General features: G+C 31.9%; 1 long non-coding RNA gene across 4 annotated transcripts; it reads right to left on the reverse strand.

Moving 5' to 3' along the window:
* Positions 1-218: 218 nt before the first annotated feature.
* LOC131616986 (uncharacterized) lies at positions 219-3,504 on the reverse strand. 4 transcript variants are annotated; one of them, XR_009288373.1, is made up of 6 exons: positions 3,070-3,504; positions 2,856-2,918; positions 2,495-2,683; positions 1,800-2,161; positions 1,633-1,718; positions 219-417 (listed from the first exon to the last, which is right to left on the reverse strand). It is a non-coding gene; the product is annotated as an uncharacterized LOC131616986 (long non-coding RNA). The 4 variants fall into 4 exon arrangements; XR_009288372.1 differs by having other exon boundaries at positions 2,480-2,683; XR_009288374.1 differs by having other exon boundaries at positions 1,800-1,883; positions 2,119-2,683.
* Between the last annotated feature and the right edge of the window lie 4,370 nt (positions 3,505-7,874).

The raw sequence follows: 7,874 nt of genomic DNA on the forward strand, positions 1-7,874 counted from the left end.
GCTATTAAATCTGCCGCTTTTAAACGCTATTAAATCTGCCGCTATATATATATATTCACCTAATGCATTCTTTTTCATAATACACTTGTAATTGTCAGAAAACTTTTTATTTAATATGCATAAAGTACTAAAAAAGTAAACCATACAACTGAATATGACAAGTATCCGGACAAATAAAAAATACTAATCATCACTTGAATGTGACGGTGACCTTGGTATTCTAATATTAAAATGCATTGATTTTTATAAATAATAATAATAGTCTACTAACAAGCACTTTAGTTATATGTTGTATAATCTTAGAGAATTTAGAGCAAATAATATACATGGTAGCTTTATCATCCAGCCTTATATCTTGAAGTGCAAATTGAGTAGTTTCCAGTCCAACATTGTTTGCTAGTTGAATATTGGAGATGCCTACAATGATAATCTTAGAAATCAGTAGAATGTTCAATGGATAGTTTTTACGAAAGAATATCACAGAATATTATTAATAGATCAAAGTTTATTGAATAAACATGTTAAAGATAAAAGTTATTACATTTGTTTTTACAGAACAACACATAATTGTATCAAAATGGTGCCAAAGTTGATTTACTATTACATTGATAGCTTCAGACTCGACAAAGAAAAGTTTCCGCACTAGTGTGCATCATAAGGAAATCAGATAGAGTGAGACAAAACAAAACACAATTGAGTGCTTTAAATTTGTAAAATAATAGATTGGTAAATAAACATCTAACTTTTGCGGTGAGCTTTGGGTGAATCACAAACTAAAGTATGATTGATTTGGCCTATCCAATGCATGATTTATCATAAGAATAGACTAGAAAAGAAGAAATGATGCACATAGAAATATACTAGTACATGATTTATAGTAAAACAATATATTGTATTCTGACATCTGTTTCATAACTTACAAATCCATACATGATTCAGACTCAACAGATATGCATTGGAGATCACAAAAAATCCAATATATCATATGCTAGTTGCTCAAGTATGAAAATTGAAGCAACCACAAGTGTTCTAGCACGTGATTTATTAAAGAATAAGGCTATTAATAAATGGAATACATGTTTAGAATCTTGTACTTTTCAGTTTAACAAAGAGAACTTTGATCTGATGCTTTGCTAAAATCATCTTTTGAAAGTAATTTTCTTTGTTCTACTGCTTTGATTCAAAAGCTACTAGAATGTGCTTTGTCCTAAGAGAGTAAGTGAATTCCCATATAGTTAGTAGAGTATTACTAGATCATGCTTATACTAAGTTCAAATGTCTTTTATGTAGCTAGACCATCTTAGGATGCACAACAATTCAACACATCAACATATGAAACAAGATAAGTAATCAAGCAATACTTCAATAAACATGTTCTATTATACTAAAACTAGTAGTAATTGAGAGATGATATTTAGGATCCAAGGGGATCACATGAAAAACCATACAAAATCAAAATAGAATCATCAACAAAGGATTTGTCTATATAGGTGCAAACACAAGTTGAGCACATGTTTCAGTTGAATTTTCACCGTTTCTAATATACAGCTACAACAAGCTCGATACAAAATGGTAATTAAAAACTAGCTGCAGTATTATGTATACATTTCTAACAAAAGACATGTGCTTAACCTTGCCTATAAGAGATACATAGCATGTGCCAATGCAACATCTTCCAGGGAAAATGCAAGACCCATTGTACCAACAACCTAAAGGAACTGCACTAATGAAATTCATAAAAAAATGAGCATATTTATACACATACAAAATTAAGTTCAACAAATAGTTAAGATAAATACCTTCTTGTGCTCGATTGTAGGAGAAAGAGGTAAACTGTCCTGCTCGGGAAGCCGCTAAGTCTTGCACATGGAACCACAACTGGGCTAAATTTGAGACAAGCAGTAGAGTACACATCAACGTCATAATCAAACCACTCAAATCAATGCTTACTCAAAAATGGAACAACAAAAGGAGAAATATTATAAGGATAACCATTACAAAAAGACATATGAGGGTTATCTTAAAAATAAGCATTTCACAGGAATAACCTATAATCCCCAACAATATTGATTGTCCGTTACGGAATCCAGCAGCGGTAAAAATGATGAAAACTCTTACTTTTATGTAAGAAAAGGCTAGATGAATGCATTATTAAGATGCCCTGCAACAAAAGGAGAATGAGTGCATTATTGGATATCTAATAATTTAACTATAGTGGTCACATACGTATTTCATAGGATACTCAAACAGATCATATTGATGTAAGGAATAAAAAACATATCATATTTGATATGATACTTCAACAAAAATCCTCTATTTATTCACAGGAATTGGCTTGATCAGTTATTTCATTATATAGAAAGTAAGTCATTGAATGATTAGTCCTTTGATAACTTGTATAGGAAAAAATAACTTATGTTTTATAATAAACCATTAAATATCATGGGTATTTTTAATTAACTCGGTTAAATAAAGGCACCTATGCGAATAGAACCTTGAATCTCTCTTGCCCTGTTGTGTCCCAAATCCTGAATTTCAGTGTGTCGTCATTTAATAATAAAGGCTAGTTAGCTGACTTGTTGTGTTGAAGAAGAAGCATGCTCCATAATTGTAAGGTTCTCCTTACCCTTGATGTGGGTAATGGTAACTCCCAGCTTTTACATAATCTTCATGGTCTGCGACTCTAGAAAGATAACAAACAAGGTTAAATTCAAAGAGTTACTCATTTTATTACCAACAAATGTTATTTGTTAAGTTGTTAATACAATGACAAATATGTAGATAAATACAAAATATGGGTGCTCATGAAACCCAAAAATGCAGAACATGGCAGTCCTGCAGCCAAAAAAACTTACCTGGTTCTTTGTTTGTATATCCATCCATGTTAAGCATTCATGAAGCATGATTAATATTTTACACTATTTTTTAATAAATAAGAAATATATTAGAAATTGAAACACCACACTCTGCAGAAAATAATACCCAAATGATATACACCAAATTAAAAAATAAATTAAAGTTCGATAGGGATATTTACATAAGCAAGGAAAAAAAATATAAATGCATTACCCACAAAATCGGCAACCTTATCAAATTTGAGGGTGAAGAAGAAGATAGTACATGCAAAGCTTACTTTTACTTGAATCGAAATCCGAAATCTTAGACACACGAAGTATTGTCTATGATAGGAGACAGTTTTAGGGTTTCAATAGATTTTCGGCAACAAATAAATCGAATTTTGAGTTATAGGTTCAATCAATTTCTAGGGTTATAATCAATTTTTAGGATTTCTAAGTTATGGGTTCAATCGATTATGATAGGGTTTCTAAGTTGATGAATGGATTTGGGTTTGATGGAGTGAATAAGTCTTCCAAGTTTGAAGGAAATAAGGATGGAGGGTGGTTTGGGTTAAGGTGTTAAGGGAAGAAGGTGAAGGAAGCCGACAATGAGTAATAAGGTGAATTGGAAAGGGTCAAAGCGTAAGTCCCATGTGATAGAAGATGAGCTCGTGGGTTTGAGTTTTTTTTAAATAGTATTTTTTTTTTTTAAATACAATGGTGAGTGTTTTTGAGGTATGTTTGGAGTTCTATGATATTTTTATTTTTTATTGGATAGAAATATTATGATAGCGCTTTTTAAAAAGTGCTAACAAAGAAATATCCCTACATTAGCGTTTACCTGAAAAACGCTTTTAATCCCTTCCGTCTCTTTTTACCTTTTTTATAGCTATCATCTTATAATATCGCCCGAGTAAAAAGTGCTATCATAAGCTTATGTGCAAGAATTTTAATAGCATTTTATTAAAAAGCGCTATTAATTTGGCGCTATTATATTTCAAAATTGTAGTAGTGATTATCATCATTATCATCATGCATATATCATTTGTTAACCCAAAAATACAAAAAATTATTGTTTGTTAAACCACAAGGAAGTTCAACATTCTCCTATAACTCAAAGTGTTCTCTCATCAATATCTAAGTCCAAGGATAAACCAATTCAAGATCAACAATTCTCAAAATCACCTGAGGCCCCAAATTAGGGTTTTGACCTAATTACACTGAAGAGTTGACCTTTTAATCAGGACATGGCTCCAAGAATCAAACCATGATTCAAGGGAATCCAAATCAACATTATAATCCATCCATATCATTCATTTGAAGAGGAGAGCTTGATTCATTTGGAAATCACAAAATTGGAGTTCATCTGGAAAAGTCAACTGTTTGAGTCAACCATTGACTTTTGAGAAAAATGGTCAACTATGAACTTTAAAGGAATCAAACCATCATCATATGATTATTGAAGACATTTGACCAAAGAAAATCAAGAAAATTCATCAAGAATCAAAAAGTCAAAATTAGGGTTTTAAATGAATTTTGACCTAATTTTTGGAACTCCAAATTTTGCCTACAAACTCAAAAATCTCCAAACATGAAAGTTGTAGATCTTAATCAAACAAACAACTCATCACAATGAGCATTTATTCAAAAAATGATTATTTTGAGAGATTTGGAATTTTGAAGATTATGTTCCAAAAAACTTATAAATTTTTTAAGTGTTTTCACCTAGATTTTTCCTAACCTTATGGTCATTTTTCTCCATGATCCCAAAAGAGTTTGAGGAAAATTTTAACAAGTGGATTGAAGTATGTAGCAAGGGCTTTCCAAAGAGACCACTAGCATGAAAAATCCATGGCTTGATCAAGGAGTTATGATTTTGTGAACAAAGCACCATGACACTTGAATTCAAGCTATTTCCATGAAGAACTTTGAAAGGTCAACTTGCAAGCTTATCCAAATCTACAAGAATCAAGCCAAGACAGGTCCTTTAACTTGTTAAACACCCCATAATCAGATGATTTCACAAACTTTTGAGCTATGATCCACTTGATTTAAGAATTGTCCATTGAAGTTATTCATTTCAAGACTAAAGGCGCCACTTCCATTTTAGAAAAGCAATACTTTTTGCTTTGTCAATGCGTTGAGCCACTCCCTTGTTTCTTCTGCACCATACTTCACATACAAAATCAGAAGCAACATGTTTAAAGTGAATACCAACTCCAAGCATGCTTGTACTATGCATTGGAACCATGTTTGCAACCTTGCTTCAAAAACAAGTTATGAAGCCTTAAGTCTCCATGTGATCAGATTCAAACCCTAATGTTTTCCTATAAATAGAGACCATTTCTACACTTCAAAACACACAAGAAATCACTACCAAACCTCTGAGAAACTCCCTCAAATCAGAATTGGCTCTAAAACTCCATTTTTGAGCTTTGAAGTCCTTATCTTCGAAACTCTCATCCCTTGCAACCTCTGCCCAAAACAACCTTTCAAACATTTTCCAAATAGCATATAGACACTTCTGTATGCATTAGAACTCAACTGAAACACACAAATCAAAACCTCCATTTCTAACTTGTTCATCATTGTAGGTTGAGGTTTGCAGGATAATCCAGGTGTTTCCAGATCATAGTGAGCATTGCAATAGCTTCTTGGTGCTTCAAGGAAGCTAACTAAATCGTTGGTTCATTCCCAGGTCCTCTCTAGCTCCATACTCGACCTCATTTTCAGAGGCATGTAGTTCAACTGTGAACTCCTTGAATGGAGTTCAATTTATATGTTTCTTGATACCAGAATGTTTGTCTTAGCATGCTGAACGATAGCCTTAACGTCTTGATGATTGATAGTTTATATTGAGGATTTAATTTGAAAAATAAGTTTTCAGGGTTCATGCGTTTTTCCATAAATTCATGTTTGTTTTTTATTATTAGTGTTAATAAGCCACATGGTTGGATTCCTGATGAAATTTCAAGCAACTTATGTGTTTACACTTTCGCAAATGGTTGGGAAATGAAGGAATCAGAAAATAACCATGGAGGTTATGTTGTTGCTGCTGGCGCGAGGAAGAAGATGAAGTTTCAATTTCATTTTCAAACTTTCAGTTTATTATATTTTTAACTGCGCGCGTTTTATATACGAGTTCATCGTATAGCTCAATTGGTCATTATGTGTGTACTTAGCGTGTCCCAAAGGTTTGGGGTTCGAATCCCCCTCGCCCCAGACTTTTTGTGAATTGTTATGAATTTTTTTCACTTAGGGTTTCTCTTCATATATTATTTGCTTAAAAGCGTTTTGATCAAATGCAGGCAGTTGGCCTAGTGGCTAAGCTTTTGCCTTGCAATCTTGAGGGCGTGGGTTCAAACCCCATTGTCCACACTCCCTTTATTTTTTTATCATTTGTCTTTTAAGTTTTAATAAACTTCTAAAAATCATAAAAGATAGGAAAATTAACATTTTTAACTCCTTCTTTTTTATGTGATTTATTTATTTTGTGTATTTTAATACCATGTTGAAAAATCCCAAAAATATTTAATATTTTATTATTTAAAAATTAATTCAAAAATATGTCTTTTACATTGAAAATCAACTAAAAATCTCTTTGTTTTGATTATTTCTTTGAAAGAATTTTGTGTACCTTTGTAAATATTTGTTAAGGGTTAGAGTAGGATGTCTTTGACTTCTTCATGTACCCTTAGACCATTTCTCCTAACTAATTTGGTATTTAATCATTAAACTTAATTAGGTTTAGGTGTTTATTTTAAAACCCTAATTCAAAACCCAAATTCAAAAACTTTAGGTCTAAAACCCTAATCCAAAAACATGTTGATATTTTTTTATCCATGATTAATTAGGCTTGTCACCTTGTACATACTTGTTGATTTTAATCCTTGTCTTGTACTTAATTATTTACCTTAACCATTATCTTGTTAATTTCTTATCACTTGTTATGTATATATGTTGTTTATCTAACCCCATGTTTAATCATCATATCAATCATTCATCATTCATACATAAGCTTGAAACCAAGGGTTAGACACATCCATCTCTCTTATTTGTTGATTATCGTACTCACTTGTTTGTTTGTGTCACATGATATCACACACACACACACACACACACACACACACACACACACACTTGAGGTATCCATTGTTAAATGCTTAAGTTTGTTGTTTTTTTCCAAAAGGATGGGAATGATATTGACTAAAATTGTCAAGGTACTCAAACTCCCTTTCCAATCTCTTTTATCTTGTGTTTAAAGTATTGTTAAAGCTTTTTAACTTGTCTTTTTAAATGGTTTAGTATTGTTAAAGCTTAACCAAATCCTTTTGTTTTTGAAACTTTGGTACTAAGAATAGAATTATTCCCGGTGAAACTATTCTTAGTCCATTGACCTTGTATTTTAAAGCTTGGTCCTCTTGTTTTAAAACCTTGGTATTAAGAGTAGAATTATTCCCGGTGAAACTATTCTTAATCCATTGACCTTGTATTTTAAAGCTTGGTACGTTTTTTGTTTTTAAAAAATTGTTAAGTATTTTAAAGCTTAACCTTTTAAAACTTGTTAGGTATTTTAAAGCCTAATCCTTTTTCAAAATATTTTGTTGAGTATTGTTAAAGTTTAACACCCAAAAAGATTTTGGCCACTTTGGCCCCCTTTTATTTTTCTTATAAGAGGAACTACAAAAGCTCTTACTTCCCTTTTCTTTAAAAGGGGTATGTAGGCCTAAGATGCGATGTCTTATCGAGCTCACTTTTAAAAAACTTCTTTTCCCATCCCCACCCTCTATTTTAAACAAGTTCACATATGATTTTAAAAAATACATGTACAAACAAAAACAATAACATTTTCAAAGAGGTTCCCATGGAGTACCATGGATATGAGGGGTGCTTAAAAGGTTCCCTTTATATAAAAAACCCCCTTATCCAAATCTTTGATAAGTTTATTAGTTTTGATTTTAAAAACTTCTGTGGTTTTATTCGCTCTTTCTCCCATTCCTTTTGGAAACAATAAAGTGCGGTGGCGACTCTGTTTAA

The sequence above is a fragment of the Vicia villosa genome, linkage group LG7 (genome assembly GCF_029867415.1).
Source record: "Vicia villosa cultivar HV-30 ecotype Madison, WI linkage group LG7, Vvil1.0, whole genome shotgun sequence".
Taxonomy (NCBI): Eukaryota; Viridiplantae; Streptophyta; class Magnoliopsida; order Fabales; family Fabaceae; genus Vicia; species Vicia villosa.